At 37.4% G+C, this 17,309-nt stretch overlaps 1 protein-coding gene across 3 annotated transcripts in view; it reads left to right on the plus strand.

Annotated features, from left to right (window-relative positions):
* GRM1 (glutamate metabotropic receptor 1) overlaps positions 1–17,309 on the plus strand; it is a 177,951-nt gene that overhangs the window by 93,934 nt on the left and 66,708 nt on the right. The window lies entirely within an intron of this gene.

Here is a 17,309-nt window from a genome sequence, read left to right on the forward strand (position 1 = left end):
AAAAGGAGATAGCTGGTTTGCAATTACAACAAGAAAAAAATAAATAGCAGAAAGAAAGTAAACTCATGAATAAAGATAGGAAATAATGAGCTTAAAATGACTAAACTAGCTGCTGCTTAAATCTTTCTCAAGACAAATGAAGATGAGACACACAGGCAAAAGTATTTAAGGGCATTGCACATATAGCTGCTGATATAAGAGAAGGAAATCAAATATAGAAATGAGGCAAATAATGCCAAGGATGTAAACAGGCAGAAGAAAGATTCAAATTTATGTTTTGCATGTAAAGAAATTAGTGTAAAAGCTTGCTGAAGAAGATTGTTATATGTATAAAATTCTGACAAGTACATGTAAAAGGGGGGGATGAAAAGAATTCTGGGTGTATTGCTAGGTAGATGTGAAGTTTGAAACTAGAAGCAAATTTTCAAACTTTCCATCATGCAGCAGTAAGCAAGTCCCAGTAGTCTGAAGCATAAACCCAATCACTAATAATATTTCAGTCTCTTTTTATTTTCTTCCATCTTATTTTAGATATCATATCTCAGATGCACTCTTGGTTCCAAAGGTTTTTTGAATCAAGATTAAATAAACCCTTTGTTTTCTTTTCAACTGGGGAAAATTATTTAATTTTACTCTTGACTCTTTTTTAATTCAGACATGATACCCGTAATTATCCCAGATATTCTCAGGAGGTTGTAAGCTGTTTTTTTTCTGTAATGCCAGGAAACAGCAGTGGCTGTTTCAGATCCCAGAAGACATTAAGAAGTTAAATAGTTAGGAATTTAGTAACACACCTAGGAGCAGCTGGTGTCCATCTTTCTGGGCTACAAACCTGTCTGCAGGACCAGCCAAAGGACTCTAGGAGCTTTGTACTATGAAGATGAAAAGTTAAGATGGATTTTGAATCACTTTATATTGTCAGTGAAGTACTGTGCAGCAGGTATATCTTGCATCATGAATATTTTCTGGTATTTGTGAATAGATTTTCTGGGAAATTAACTTGAGCAAACTGTGGAATGAAACACTGTGGTTTGTCCTAGCCCTAGTGTTATGTGTGCACTTAGCTTACTAACTATGCTTCACTGTCCTTGGAGGGACAGAGCAGCATTTCTTTTTTTTCTTTTTTTTTTTTTTTTTTAATTTTTTGAATTCTTTTGTATTACTACTCCATTTTAGTTACTGGAGGCATGCATCAACACAAGAATCTTCATTTTCATTTAATATGAAGCAATCGTTTAACTTTTATGATTTCAAAGAAAGCCTCAACAAATGAAATACATAAGCAATGAAAGCTCTAATAGTCTCTGAAAATACCGTGTATGTTAATACATCATAATTTTTACACTTCTTACAATTGTATAGCCTGTGATCATCAGGTATTTGGTTTATTGGTAATATAAAAATCACAGGGAAAACTTACTTGAAGAAGATGTGAACAGTCAATAATAAATGCTTCAACACAGCAACACTTCTGAGGATGAAGCACTTTGGTTTTGGGTACTGTGTTTTAGTTGGGACACAGAATAAATTACTGTTGTATGATAGGCAGTTTTTCTCATCTCTTTTTCTGAGGCAGTAAAAAGAGGTAATTTTTCTTGGTATTTTTTTTTCTCTTTATAAATGATTAAACAGAAGGTTCTTTGCAAAGCAGCTAATGACCAATGTGGGCTAATGTTAGTTGGTATATGGTGATGAGACAGTATGTGGTAAAGGTGGTGTCAGAGAGGACAGTGGAGCAGCAGTGTCTATTTACATTATTGTAAATAGACACATTATTATAAGCTCATTGGTTTTAAATGAGCTTCTGTTTCAATACAACAAAAACCTCCAGGCTTGGTAAATTAAACTTGTGATTTCATGGAAAAAAAAGAAAAAAAGGAAAAAAAGAAGAAGGAAATGGAATCTGTCCTTACCGAGCTTCATGAATTTTATTTTTATTTTCTTTAAAGAGAAAAAAGATTTTATACAGAGCAGGCTGTCAAATGAATACAGGTATGAGTTTCTCTAAGGATTTCCTGAATATAGCATTTTAAAAGTTTGTCTTATCAAACCAATTCCCATCACACACTTCTCTGTCAAACCTGCCCTGAAAAATAATCTTTGCTATTTCTGGACATTCATTAGACAAACACATAAAAAAGTCATTCCTCTGCTCTGTTTGGCTGTTAGACAACACAGTCCTAAGCTGGAATTCATTTATTCATTTATTAAGATTTCGAGTCCTAAGGTAGAAACTTCTCTGACAAGGTAGTAAAAGCTGACCTAGTAAATATTACTTTCATTGTCTGTTAATTACATTTTTTTTTCCTCAGAATTCTTTATTGCATTCCTGTTTTCTTGGCTGGCAGAATTATATGGCACACATACATAACATATATATATATATAAATATATATATGACTAGGATATGACAGAATGATATCTTTTCTGGGAGTGATATTTTGCTTCTATCATAAAAATATAGTTTCTGTTTCCCTTCTGTTTTCTATGCAAAAATATAGTTTCCAAGTCATAACTGAATTCACAGTAAGAGTGTTATTGTGTTCTACCACTTACATTTTAGACAGTTCAAGAAGCTCTGTGACAAATACTGGCTCAAGCTCTAATTTTGTTAAACAGATGTATTTTTTTTAATTGTTATTCAGAATACAAACATGCATTTATATTTTAGTGGTGTTTATGTGTCTTGTAGCACGGTTAAACTTGATGCTGATGGAAATAAATAACATTTTTGTAGTAATTTCATTTTTTGTACTGAGTCAGACTTCCAGGGATAGCTCTGTTCTTCCTCTGCCAAAACTGTGTGGTTCCCACTAATACAATGCCAGTCTTTTACAGCTAATTCGTTTTAACTGATGTAGCATCCTTCTACTTAGTAGCATTTCAGCAGGGATTAAAATGTAGTTTTCAGCTTGCTATCACTGGCTGTCCATGCAGAGACACTGCCTCTCATGCACAAAATAGTGGCTGAGAAGTTTAATGTTCCTCTGTCACTTAAATCATGGCAATATCTGGAGGCTTTCATGGAATGAAGTTCCATTATCTCAACAGTGTGAAAGGGTGAAGGCTGTGTAGTGTAGAAAGGAAGAATAACTGCGGAAATAACAGACAAGCAGATGAGAAAGAGAAAAGGGTGGGGTGGCAAAGGATTTCTTGGCCTTAGTGGGGGTCACTGTCCAGGACAGAGTGTGTGGTGCTATATCACAACAAAGACTTAGAAACAGATGAAAACTGATTGGCAAATAGAGTTCATTCCCCTTAATGTAAATTCCTTTTTAGCTTTTATCTGTGGTTGCTATATAGATGATACATAGGTCTCACATCTGCACAGTTCTCCCATCTCCTTCTTCTTCCCTCAATAACAACTGCAGAGGGAAGTTCACTGCGCAAATTTTTTTTTAAAAAAATATTACTCTAATTAATTAATAAACCATTTTTGATTTTAAGTAATGGCTAATTTGGTAAATATTTATATTTTCATTCCCTCAAGTAAAAACAGCATGTTATTTCATAAAGATATTGTATCAATCATTTTTCATCTTTTTTCCATTCATATTGTTTCCTAAATATTGTCAAACGGGGCATTAGGTTAAATATTTTTCCTTTCCTACAAGTGGAAATACGATTAATATGTATAGGATAGGTTATGAAGTATTTATATTTCAAATTACTTTGACTGCAATGTAGGAATTTACTACATTTCCTTTCCTTCTCTGCCTTCTCTCTTAGTTTTAATTTGCTCAGAAAATTATTTTCTTGCCAATGTTTTTATATATCTGTAGTTATACACTCTTCTTTAAAACTCTCAAAATACTGACATTCTTTCGCTACTGTTGTGTCCTCTGCCTGCCATGGACTTTCTGATAAGCACCATGATTGAAGTGACCTTGATACTACCCTCATATTCCTTCATTTCTCTAACTGACTGAAGTTTACTAATCCTGAGCAATCTCATTTATTTCCTTTTGTATCCCTCAGATAAGTAGGTGTAACCAGACCACAGTTAGAGGATCCAGAATCAACCCCATGGTATTCACAAGCGATACGTAATTAGCTCATGTAGAATTGCTGGTCCATCAAGGCTCAGGCTTCTGTAGGACTGTCCTTTGTGTCCATTCCTCCTGACTGGGCACATTAAAATTCCCCATGCTTTCGTTCTCACTGAAATGGGAAAGAAGGAGTTTTAATGCACCAGAAATCAAGTAGAGAGGAAGGCATAGGACTAAACACAGGTGGCCACCAGTAGAAGGTCAAAGGGAAACTCAAACATTTGTCCTTTCTAAGACAGCAGGAAGCAGATGAAAGCACTGCCTATTTGACTTTTAATCACACCCCAGGTTTCTCCTGAGGTAGTACTAACTGTGCAATCTTCCTTTACTTACAGCTCACAGGACATAATACAGAAAATCTACTGCTCTTTATCTTGCTATCTCCACTTTCATCAATTTTTTCTCCCTCTATCTTTTTGTGAGGAGCAGTTCTTGTATTCAAAGTTTTAGACTGCTATTCTTGCATTTGTCTCACAAGAGTAATTTTATTGAAAAGGCTATTTTCCTTCTGCCTCCACATTGTTGTGTTTGGGATTTTGTTTTTCTTGTTGTTGTTGTTCTGCTTAGGGTTTTTTTTTTTGGGTTTTTTTTTTTGTTTCTTTTCTCTTAACTTGCATGTGATGTAAGCTTAAATTCTGCAGGGTTTTTTGGTATTTCAATGGATTTTTTATTTTGAATGCTTCCCTAGAAGTAACTGCTTTTTCTCTGATTTTCATGTATAAACATGGATTTAACAATTTGCTTTCGGAGCTTGTTGATAGAGTAGAGTAGATTTCTGTGAGTGGTTTCTTTGAGATTGATTCTAAACCTCTTGCATATCATTCAGCCATAGAGTAAAAGGAAATAACAACTCTGGGGTCTTGTCACCTTCTCCATGGTTTTGGATTTCCTTTTCATTCTTACCTTCAGGAAATGGCAATGGTCCAGTTTGTTGTCATGAGGGTCATTCTCTCTTCTGCCTGGACATGTTGCATATTTATGATGACTGTAGCAGTTCTACTTATGGGTCAGAAACATTAAGCAGGCAATGTTTCCTATCTCTATTTAAGAGATTTTAAAAATCATTCAAAAGGCTGAAAGAAGAATGGATGCTGAACCTGGCCATGGCACCTGGGTGTCCCTGGCACTCCTGGCCTGGGCACAACTGGACTGAGCCCTGGCTGGCACAGCCCTGCCCAGCGCTCCCCCTCAGCTCCCAGCTCGCAGCCCTCAAGGAGTAGCTGGCCCATGCAGCATCCTGACAGCAGGCTTTACTTGATTCCATTTGGCTTTTAGTCTTACACCTTTTGTTGTCCGTAAATGCAGCTTTTTTACTCAAGGCAAGTTTCTGCCCATTGCTTTTCAGATTTTCTTTGCATATCCCAATACTGCATGAAGCAATTGACAAGCATGTGTTTTCTGTTGCTCCATGCACATTCTTTTCTGGCTAGATTCATGAAAGGAAAAGGACAGAGTTCTCACTGTATCTTGTAGGAGGAAAGTCAAGTTAATCTTTCACAGCTGTGCCTTTGTTCAAAAGCCAGACAAAATCAGGTACTATTTTTAAAAAGGCTGCTTCAGTTTTCCATTAGAAAGTTGTAACATCATCGCTAATTAATAGCATTTGATCTTAGGAACACTTTGATTACTCTGGGGTCAATAGATTAATGAAATAGAAAAGAAGTTTTATCTTCCTAAGTAAAAGTGTAAAACTTAATTTATAGTAGCAGATTTGTTGTCTCCCAAGTTACATGACTCTAATGATCCAAAGAAAATGTCAGGAATGAGACAAATTACTTAAAGGGAGATTGCATGGACTGTATATCTTCCTGAGCTATAAGGTCTCCAGGGATCTCTTCCAACATAAATTATTCCATGACTGCATATATAAAGGGTACAAACATAGCTTCTACATCAGAAAATATCTGATATCAGAAAAGATATCCAGACATATTGCCTGGAAGAAATCTTCCAATTCACTCATGTACAGCTTGGGATTTAGAAGGAAAAAAGATGCCTCCTCAATCTCCAGCACAGAACTAACAAGGATTAATATTTGTTTTGTCCATTTTGAAATTAATCTGATTATATTGTGCATTAATTTGGTGATTTGGTAAATTAGGCACTTTGAAGAATGGAGGCCTTCTCAGTTGTGATTTTGATGCATTTCTGTATTTTATTTAGTCTAATGAAATGTCAGTAGTTTCCTCAATGTACATTTACTTAATTTCAGTTTGGTTTGACCATATAAAAAGTATAAGAAACTCTCTTACTTCTGTAGTTTTAAGCATGTTTCAAGTACCTGTGTGGATACATCTAGTGAGAGCAAGATTCTGGCAAATCATTCTGCTCTTTCTAAATGTACATCTGTTCACAGTTTTTATTAATGTTTATAACCAATAAGTGGGTTTTAAATATTTTTTTATAAAATCTTCAATATAAATTTCTGATTAGCATAACTTAAAATGAAACCTATCACTTTTAGTAAATCTTCACTTGTGTTTACACTTGAGTAAGTCTGCATATGAATAATTTTTTAAAAGAAAAAGGCTTTAATGGCTGCTTTTTTGATCCCTAGATAGTCAGGAGATTAGGCAAGTATTGCTGCATGCAAACTTGGCATTTAAATATGCACCTCCTATAGCTATTCCATGTCCCACATGCTACAAAACGACGTTACTGTGGGATGCAATATTATAACATACTTCTGCGTGCTAGCAGGAGCCTGTGTGAAACTTCTCCTTATGCCAGTGAGTATCTGCAATCCTAGCTTTGTCAATGATACCAGCACGAAGTCATCACTGGGTGGAAGGAATACCACTTGAACAATCTGAATTATAAACTCGTGATTTAGTCTTTAATAAGTGCTTTAATTTAAACAAGATGGCATATTTCAGTGGTTCCTCTGAGAAAGATATCTGATAATTTCCAGTTACATTCAGGACCTTTTGGGTTTTAATAGGGACTGGATACCTGAGACCGAAGTGCCTAAAAGACTTCTACTGTCCTACTGTAGCTCTGCTTGCTGCAGCAGGAACTCTAAGGTATACAGGTTAACCACGTGGTGCTGGACTAAATTTAGTTTAGACAAGCGTAGGACTGTTCTTAAATTTCTTATTTCATAAGTGTATAGCTACAGGAATAGACACTTACAACTTTAAGACATCAGTAATCGAAGAAAGGTAAATCAATAATATTTTTATATATTTTTAAATGCTCTCTAACATTTGCTTCAAGTCAAGTACAATAGAATTATCTGAACAAAGTGGATTATAAAAAAATTCAAGGTATTACATGTGTGTAATGTTCAGCAATTGTTCATTAAACAATTGGTTAATTTTCAGGTGAATTTATTATTCAAATTATTCATTGGTTTCTTGGTTTCCTAGTAGTTCATGAGCTTTTCTTTACTGACACAATACAATGCTGTGCTTGTAAGTTATTGAAGTTTAATAATTTTATTTATTCTGTGTTTATTTATTCAAGCCTTGATTCTCTCACTGGAATGGTTTAGGTGCTTAGGAGACTCACTAGCATAATATGAATTTGATATTTCCCATACCAACATGTTATTTCAAATGAATGACTTATAAATATTTGAGTGGAAATTACATTATTCATAAACATTCATAGTAATCTGGATGTTCAATTATGTACAGAACGTGAAAAGGAGAGAATGACAGATGAGGACAAATTTAAAATAGTTTTGGTAGAAACAGTCATTTAGGGAGATATTCTAATATATGATAACTTTGATTAATATCTTCATGAGCTTTGTGATTTTATCATGGGTTCAATCATACTTCTTCTTTTGTTCTTCATTTTATTCAATCTGATTTTCAAAGCCCATTTTAGGACGCGTTGGTATGGAATGGATAATGGGCTCTCACCTCCAGCTGCCAGTGCCTCTGCAGACACAGCTTAATTAAAGGGCTAGCAAAGCAAAAAAGCAATTCCTAAACAAAGAATTAATGTGGAAAAGGCATTCCAGAAACCTTGTGCAGGCACGAAAAATAGTTTATATGCAAACCAGTAATGGCAAGCTAATGCAAGATATGGGATGCACTCTTTAGGTCTTCATATTTGAAATTTGATTTATATTGAGAAAAGGCCTATAAATTCTGGGTATTTCTCTTAACTCTTGTAATATGAGATGTAAGTAATGTAATGAGATATAAGTCTTGTAATATTACAGTAAGTAATGGCTTGAGGGAATCAGCTAAAAATAGAAACCCTCAAGAGAAACTTTTGATTATCCCGTGAAAGTAAACAACTGTCATGGAGAAACTAAAGGCTGCAATTTATGCTATTTTGAAAGTATGGTTTGTATGGAAATAGAAATGGGATTCTAAGATATTTCTCTATTTTCCTGTTCCTTGGCAGGACCTCAAAAAACAAAGCAAGGAGGGAAGAAAGGAACTATGCTTCCACTTTTTCTGCTTGTGGTTAGGGAAGACATCTATGATTTATTATTTTAATAAGTGCAAAAAATTAATATCCAAGCATCCAGCAGTATCTGATGGAGTGACATGGAGCAAAAAGGGGCGTGTGTTTACCTGATCTCTTTCCTGTTTTTATACATATATATATATATATATATATTTCCATGTATTTCCAGTCTGTTTCCCCTCCACATGTTATCTCTCTTTCCTGTCCTTCAGATCCAGCCCCAAGACTGTAGTTGGCCAGAGCAGAGGCAGGAATGATTCCATTCCCCTTGATGCCTTTACATGGTAGCACAGAAAAGACCTCAGTCTCTAAACTTCAGAGATATTGGAAAAACCAGCAGGAATATTTGTTCCTAATTGTCCATCCTTAAAAGGGATTACAGTTGGGCTCTTTATAGCAGGAGTGACCATATCCTTACAATCCGTTTTCATTTTTTTGGTGTAGTCTTCTTGCACATATTTCAAAGCAAAGCAGCAGCAAGGGGATGCAAAAAAAAATCCCAGGAACTGGTACAGAGATGCAAGGCTAAACATCTCTATTTCGACATTTATGTGTATTAATAAGATGGTAAAAATCTTGGATTTCGCTGGATGTGGCTGAAGTCGTATCAGGGGAGGTTTAGGTTGGATATCAGGAAAAGGTGTGTTTGGGCACACCAGAAAGTGGTTGGACACTGGAACACACTCCTCTGGGAAGCGGTCATTGCTCCAAGCCTGACAGAATTCAAGTGTTTGGACAATGCTCTCAGGCATATGGTGTGGCTCTTGGGGTGTCCTGTGAAGGGCCAGGAGTTGGATTTTGATGACCCTTGTGGGTCCCTTCTAATTCAGCTTATTCTGTGATTCTGTATTTCTGTGATATTGGAGCCCAGGAGCACCTTAGATGAGGCACAGTGCTAAAATTAAAGTTTCCAATTTGTGTGTGTTTATTTAAAATTAGATATTCTCTTCTACACACATGCTTCCATTTGGAAAAGATTCTGTGCTTTTGTGATGCCTCATGTTATGAATTTCAAACATGCAGAGCAAGGATTTAATCCACTTGTCAGTCTGTGGTGAAAGCATGTGCATCCCTTTTGAAAAATCAGTCATTGCCTTAGAGAATACATGAATGGTTGCTGATTTTCCGAGATATACAGCATTGTGCATGCTTGAAAATGGTAAAACCTTTCCTGCACAAAAGCAACAACTACATTTAAAAATGCCAAATGTATCAAGAGTCTTCACAGTAAAGACTGTCCAAGATATTGCCTGCATGACAGGCAATGAAATTACATTATGCAAATTGCATGCAAATATATGCATCACATATGATAATTAAAACCTTTGTAAATACATATTTGCAAAATACAATCCATCATGGTCCACAAGGTTATAATCTACATTTTTAAATGAACAGTGCAAAAATTTTGAACATTCACAAGGAAGTGAATGATGATAATTTGAAACATTGTGAATTGTCATTTATCAACTTTAGGTTCTTTACAAAGTGTCATTCATTCATTCAAAAAAATTCTCAGATTGACTAAATAAAAGATTCAAGCCCTTACGAACATTTTGTTTGTTTGTGTGAAATATAATAACTAATGTGCTACTGTGACTGTCAGCTTTCAGTAATCATGAATGGGAAGTGCAAAATGCTGTATGCAATGTCATGAAGCAGAAGCTGACAAGAACAGAAATTTTACTAAGAAATGTGACAAATCACTTCCAGGAAGTGGCCTTGGAATTATTTTTAAACTTTTAAAACTTCATATCTCAATTTCTCTCAGGAAATAGCACCTTCTGTAGGACATTAGAATTGAAACCATAATGGGTACACAGAGCAGTCTCAAATGGAGCAGGGTTAACTGATAAATCATACCAATCTCTTCCTCAGTTGCTCTGACCCTTGAAATGCTCTTCAGTCTATGGTCCGTGGGAGGTTTACAGCCTACAGTGCCATAATAGTGCTGTGTGAGTTCTCAGTCTAAAATCTGCGCAGTCTGGCACCAAATGCTCCTCTTGTACCTTCTTTTGGGTGTGCATGACATCATCAAGGCAGCAGTCTTCTGTTTACCTTTTACTTTCTAAAGCTTTCTCAGAAGGAGTTTCAGTTGTTTTCTTCTCATCCTTCCAGTGTGCAGAACTGATATTCCCATGCTTTCAGCTCATTTTAGTCAAGAGTGACCTATGGTGGTGAGCAAACTGGAGAAAACTAAAGGCTGGAATTCAGGATACATTTGACCCCAGCAGAGTTTGTGGGAAAAGGAAACAGACATGAATCCCAAAGTACCTTGTGATGCTGGTTGAGAAAGACAGGGAGCTTGGGAAGGTGATGACTCCTACCTATCTCCACATGTACATGCAAGAGGCAAACTACTGGACTCTGTTTAAGCCTGCATCAGAGGAGGCTTTCCCAGCTTTCTGCTTTTGTGAGACCTCACCTGGAGTACTTTGTCCAACTCTGGGCACCCAGAAGGTTTTGGACCTGTTGGAGCAAGTTCAGAGGAGGCCACCAAGATGATCAGAGGGATGGAACTCCACCCCTGTGAAGACAGGTTAAGAGTTATTAAACCTGGAGAAGAGAAGACTTCAGAGCCTACAGCACCTTTCAGCACCTACAAGAAAATGTAGAGAAAATTTTTACAAGGTCTTGTAGTGATAGGGCAGGAAGGAATGGTTTTAAACTGAAAAAGGGTGGGTTTAGACAGGATATTAGAAAGAAGTTATTTATTTTTATAGTGGTGAGACACTGACACAGGTTTCCCAGAGAACCTGAGGATGCCCCATCCCTGGAAGTGTTCCAGGCTAGGCTGGAGTAACCTAGTTTAGTGAAAGGTGTCCCTGCCCATGGCAGGGGGACTGGAACTAGATGACTTTTATGGTCCCTTACAATCCAAGCTCTTCTATGATTGTGTGTTATCACCTGTTTATCTTCCTTTCAGCTGAGAAAATTTAGTGAACTTGATTCTTCGGGTTTTGAGGAGGGCAGTTAGTTGTCAGCAGGGCTCAGGTTAGACTGACAATACACAGCCTTTCAGCCTGCTCTTGCCAGCAGTGACATACAGGTTTATCTGTAGCCATGAGGTTAATTTCCAAATATTGTTAGGATTATAACACAGGTGAAAGTAAAACTATGCTTTTTAAAAATTCCTGATTGGCAACTAAAGAAAGGTCTCCCGCCCTTCAATGCAAGTGTATAATTCTGGTGAATTAGCTAAATGAGTAAGTGCAAAAAATGGCCTTTTGTTTCCCATGTTTGCAACAATACTCATTAGCAATAATGATCAGCACCCTTTAGCTGACATTGCTGACTGCTGGGACTGACTACAGTGCATACGCCTAAGGAGGAAAGTCACTTTGTGAGTTGCTGACTTGTGAGTATTGGACAAGTCTCAATTTTCTTTACATGGCATCTTCTGTTTAAGGCATGTATTACACAGACACTGAGTATCTTTGGTAGTGCTCCTTATTGCCAGAGAATAGGCCCATCCTCCTTCACAATAAGGTAATTGTGGGTTTTTTTCTTCACATCAGGCTGGTGAAATAAAGGATTCTTTAAAAAAATCTATTCTCAGAAGAAGGCAGCTGAGCAGTCAGCTACAGAGCTGTTCATGAGTAACTCTGGGCCTGATTCTGCCACCTATGATCATAGCAAGTGGCAACACTGATTTTTTTTTCCTGTGAAATTATTCCACTTGCAATACTGCTACTTTTTTGGGTTGGCCTTATGCTAAGCTCTGTTTTTCACCCATTCTGCTAGTAAAGAAAAGGAATTATACAACTCTTGCATGCAGACAGGAGAATGTATGCAGGCTTTTCCAGTGGGATGCTGTCAGAAAAGACTTCTATAAAATGAGAAAGTGAAATTTTCAGGCTTCTATGTCTGATCAGCTCTAGAAATTGAAACCACTGGTATTTGCCAGAAACAAATAACAAATTATTTAAATGCTACTTATCACTATTTTGGGTTTTGTAGCATTTTGAAATACATCTACATAAGCAGTGCCTGACTATTACACAGAAAGACAGTTTTGCAAAAAGCATTTTCCAATTAAAATGTCCAGCCTTTAAAAAAATATATATGTATATAATCCAGCATATAATAATTGTTTTTAAAAATACAGCTACTAACATATCAACAAAATGTCATGGCACCTTATTGAACGTTGAATTCTCTGAGTGGTGCTGTCCTCATACTTAAATGCATTAGAAGTTTGACAAAGCAGCAGGCCAGCTGGCAGCCTTGAGAGTGTGGCAAGAAGGCATTCAGCACTGGGCTCTGCAGGGATATATATCAACACGACAGGGGAGGTGTACTGACATGGATTTAGTTTTGTAGAAAGGAGGCAAGGCAGGAATGTAGATTCTGAGCCTTTTGTGTGACAGTTACGGTCACCTAGTTCCCGGCCACCCTGTTTGAATGGGATATCTGCAGGGAGCCACTGTGAAGGTTGAATACTTGAAACTAGAGATAGAAATCATGTTAATATGATTGATTTGTTTGGTTTTATAATGACAAGAATATCTGCTGTAGGCAGAAGGATTATTGCAGAAATAATTCATTTAGCATTTCAAAGGGCTTCCTGCTCTTAATTTCTTCTCTTTTATAACTTGTCCATAGAGAAAGAAAATATTTCATAATGAATGAAAACTTCTTAAGAAAACATAACCTCAGCTAATTAAAAAGGGAGTTGCAGCTCTCCAGTCAGAGGACTCTAAATCAATTGCCCTCTATAGCTTTGGTCAGTCAGATCAAACAATTCAAGGGTGCAGGGATCAAATTGTCAGTCAGTGTCTGTGACTAAAAAATGTGTTTCATTTTCTTTACCTTTGCAAGGATGCTAACTCAACAATAATCACAGGGAAAGCAGTCCTCATAAACAATAGTGTGTTTACTTTTGTAGGTTTGCCTGTTTGGAAAAAGCATCTGGATGAGTAACTCTCTCAGCACTGTGCTGAGAAGCAGAGCAGAGCTGCTGCTGCGTCACTTAAGAGTTAAGAACTGAAGAGATGAAAATAGAAAGGCTGATTGCTGGTTGTCTCATCAGCCCTTGTGAAAAGCAGCTGACAGTATTCATGTTTGGAAGAGGAGAGGAAATTGGAAATCCATTCCATTTCTCCCAGTGTTTCAGTCACAAGAATACAGGTGACTGCAGTTCAGAAAATATAGAGAGATTAAGATGCTTAAGCCACAATTCAGTGATGTCCATTGTCACATATTAACACCACAGTAAACCAAGTGGAAAAAAATAGCTTTGTTTCTTCAACTTCGTCTGTGATAGTGGTAACTAGGACTTCTCATCCTCTGGGGTAGCTTTGAACTTTTTTCCCTTTCCACCTGATTTTTGTTTGTGAGTGAACATTGAAATTTGGATTTGGTACCATTAGTGTCAGCCACCAAACTGGAACTTGGACCAAGAGCAGCTTGCAGAATATCAGTGACCGTTTTGACTGTGATAAATGCCAAAAAACCATAACAAAAGCTGTTCTTTCTCTCCTAACAGCAAAAAGAGTGGTTGCTAGTTTGACACCCACATGCTTTTCCCTCCCTCACTGTTTCTGTCATCACAATTGAAACTCCCTCACAGAGCTTCAAATCAACAGTTGCACAAGGTATCCAGCACCTTTCAAGGCAGATTGTCACACACATGGACACTTACCAGGGATGGCAGTTTGGGTAATGGATATTGGGCCACCTCCTGAAATCTGTAGCAAAGGCACAGAAAGACAGGCTAGCAAAAAGTGCTATGTGTAGTGCTACTTGCTATTCAGCAGGATGAAAGGAGGATAGTAGGTGGAATGTACTTGCTCTGACAACAAAAGAATAGTATGTGCTTCCTATTTAAAATGAAATTTCATTTTTATGTTGACTCAGCTATTGGTCTTGTGATTCTATCACTGTCATCTGACCACAAGTATGCTGTTGCCCAGCAATAAAAAAGTAATTTTTTTCCCCACCATCTTCTGGACCACTATCCATTTATATGACACCAGGGGTGCAGTGCTTCCAGACGATAATTTTTTAACATGTATATAAACAGCAAAAAGGAATCAGAAAGGTGTCATAACAGGATCTTGGGTCTCTAATAATCCTCCCACAGCTGCAGGTAGGGCTGTACATCCCATTTAGGGCAAATTTCACCTCAGTCAGCCTGCAGCTGCCAGGATGGCATGGATCCCCTAAGAAACCAGAGGACTCTTTGCTTCCTTGATTTTATTGAAAGTAGAGCTAAGCTCCTATATGAGCTTCAATACCTAATGAACCATTTTTTCTCTGATTCCAGTGATTTTTCTTCACACTTTGCTGAAGATGAGACTTATCAGACAGATTTAAAAATTTGATGAAGTTGAAAAGAGAATAAAAAATATTTGGGGCCAGAAAGAGACAAAGAAACATTAAGTGACAATCTGTGTTCCAGTTTAGGGGAACTTTTCAATGAGCTGCCCTCAAAATCTTGTTTTGCAGATTTGCTCAGTTTTGTCTTCACAATTTATGTGGCCATTTTCCAAGCTAAACATATTGGGGAATGGGAGAGGAAAAATAAATAGCTATTTTTTGGCTGGTAGGAATCCAAGCAGTAGTGAAACTACCTCATTTCAACAAGGTCTTGTAAAAAATGGCTCAATTTACTTAATTCTTGTGTCTTGCTAATGTATCTGCTTGAGTCTACTGCTTGAAAGCCAAAAACATTGTGACAAATAATGAGGTAATTATGTAATTAGGAGTTAATTACTCATACTGTAAGGGTGATCTCTTCCTTACTTTTCCCCTACATAAGAAAAAAAAAAGTGTATTTTTCTCCTGTCTAGTGAAAATTTCCATCTTGAATTATGTGAAATCCAGAAAGTTAATTTTCATGGTTTTACCTTTGTATAGGTTAAGTAGACCAGGATTACCTAGGCCATGGTCTGTCATGAAGTAGTCAGGGGAGCATGGTACATTTTATTATTTGTCCTCAGCATATGGACAAGTTAAGAGTGGAGGGATGCAGAGATTATGAACCCTGGCATCCACTCCTTTTCGGAATTTCAGGCAGTCTGCTGGGGCAGGGAGCAGGGATGGACAAATTATAGGTTTTTAACTCTGTGCACCCCTGTGGCAATGCAAGTGCAGCTGTCAGCCCAAAACTGAGCCAGGTGGGTAGCACTGGGCTATATTGCTACAAGACACTGAGCAACCTGCACCCCAGGCTGTGGGAAGAAGTGGCCAGCAGTTTCTGACAGGTTCAGCTTGACAGAGAAAGCCCCTTTGGGACACTTCCAAAATCTCTGTCTCCCTCCTGTGACCTACACCCTGCATCTCCTCCAGCTCTTTGCTTTTATACTGTGTCTGAAACGCAACAGGCACACACGTGTATCTCATGCCCTATGAAGATATTTGTCAGCAGTTTGTAAACTCGGAAATTTTGGGTGGTTCTACTGCAAGGCCTAGGCAAAGGGGGAAATAGAGGAGAAATCCTGCCTCAAAGGTGTCATGGAGTGCCATCTTGAAATATAGATTTGTGAGATCCTGAGATTAGGTTGAAAGGAATGTATTGATTACTCTGCACTGCCAGATGACCCATGTCTCAAATAACTTCCATAACAGAGGCATGTGTTGTGTTTCAGATGTGGAAAGAATTTACTACATGGATTTTCCTGTATTTTCATGGGAAACTGCCATTTTCTTTCTGGGTGCTTAGAGCAGAGATGCAGCAGTTAATGTGAATGCCAACTAAACCATGCAGCTGTTCAGTCGGGTGGCTGAGGACCAAAAGCTCACACGTGCCCAGCACAGTACACAGTCAATTTACAGCTGTTTGACCAGGATTGTGACAGAGATTCCCACTTCAAGTAATCTATATTTTCTTTTGTGGAGATCCAGGCACACCTGTGCTGAGTGTCTCATAAATGCCCTCAGCTGGTCATGGTCTGCACCACAACACTCTTCACAAGACTGTGTGTAAAAGGCTTCTAACAAGGACCTTATTTCAGTCTGTCTGGAATTCAGGATGCAACCCTCTTTTGGGTGAATCTGAGACTTCTCTCAGTGGTGAATTGCATTTTTCCTCTTGAGCTCTTTGCTGCTGGAAGTGCTTCATCTGTCTGCTATTCACAGACGCAGTGCAGCTGATTTGATTCTGAATGCAATAGACCTTGATCTGAGGTGCCAGAATAATCTGTTTCTCTCATTACATGCCCAGCATTTTAAGATTAAGCAATGGCTGACTTATATTTGCACTTAAATTAGACTGTAAAAGCATTGTTCTTGGGGGACACTAATAAGAACTGGAGAATGACACTAAATCAATGGACACTTTAGGAGAAAAAGAACTAAAGAACTGAACTAGAGCTCAGATGTTAAGCCCAATGGACTTTATTCAAACCTGTTAAGTTAGACTTTTCATGAAATAATTTTGTCAAGAAAGAGCTTTATCTTCACGTATTCAAAAGCAACTCATATATGAACAAACAGGGAAGTAAAGCAGAAAGCCATTTTTTCTTAATAAAAAAGAAAAAAGAAAAAAAATAATAAAAAGAAGAAGGATGAGGGGGGGAAAAAACCATTTTGTCAGAAATCTCATGCAGTGGGAGAATAGAATGTGGTTTTCTTTCTGGTCTGGTCGAGTAATCTTACTACACTCTCTTCCAACAGAATGCAATTCTCACATCATGTTTGATTTGAATTGCTCTTCTAGCTGTATGATCCATACATGCTGAGGTCTATTTTGAAAAAAAAATCCAGGATTCTGGCTCGTTTTCCTTTTCAACAACAATAATTTTCTCAGTTTCTGCCTCTTACAGGACAGCAGAAATTAAGCAGAATCTCTTCAGTCACAGGGATATCACAGCACAAGCTATGCCTAAA

Source organism: Pyrgilauda ruficollis, unplaced genomic scaffold (assembly GCF_017590135.1).
Source record: "Pyrgilauda ruficollis isolate IOZ18807 unplaced genomic scaffold, ASM1759013v1 scaffold24, whole genome shotgun sequence".
Classification (NCBI taxonomy): Eukaryota; Metazoa; Chordata; class Aves; order Passeriformes; family Passeridae; genus Pyrgilauda; species Pyrgilauda ruficollis.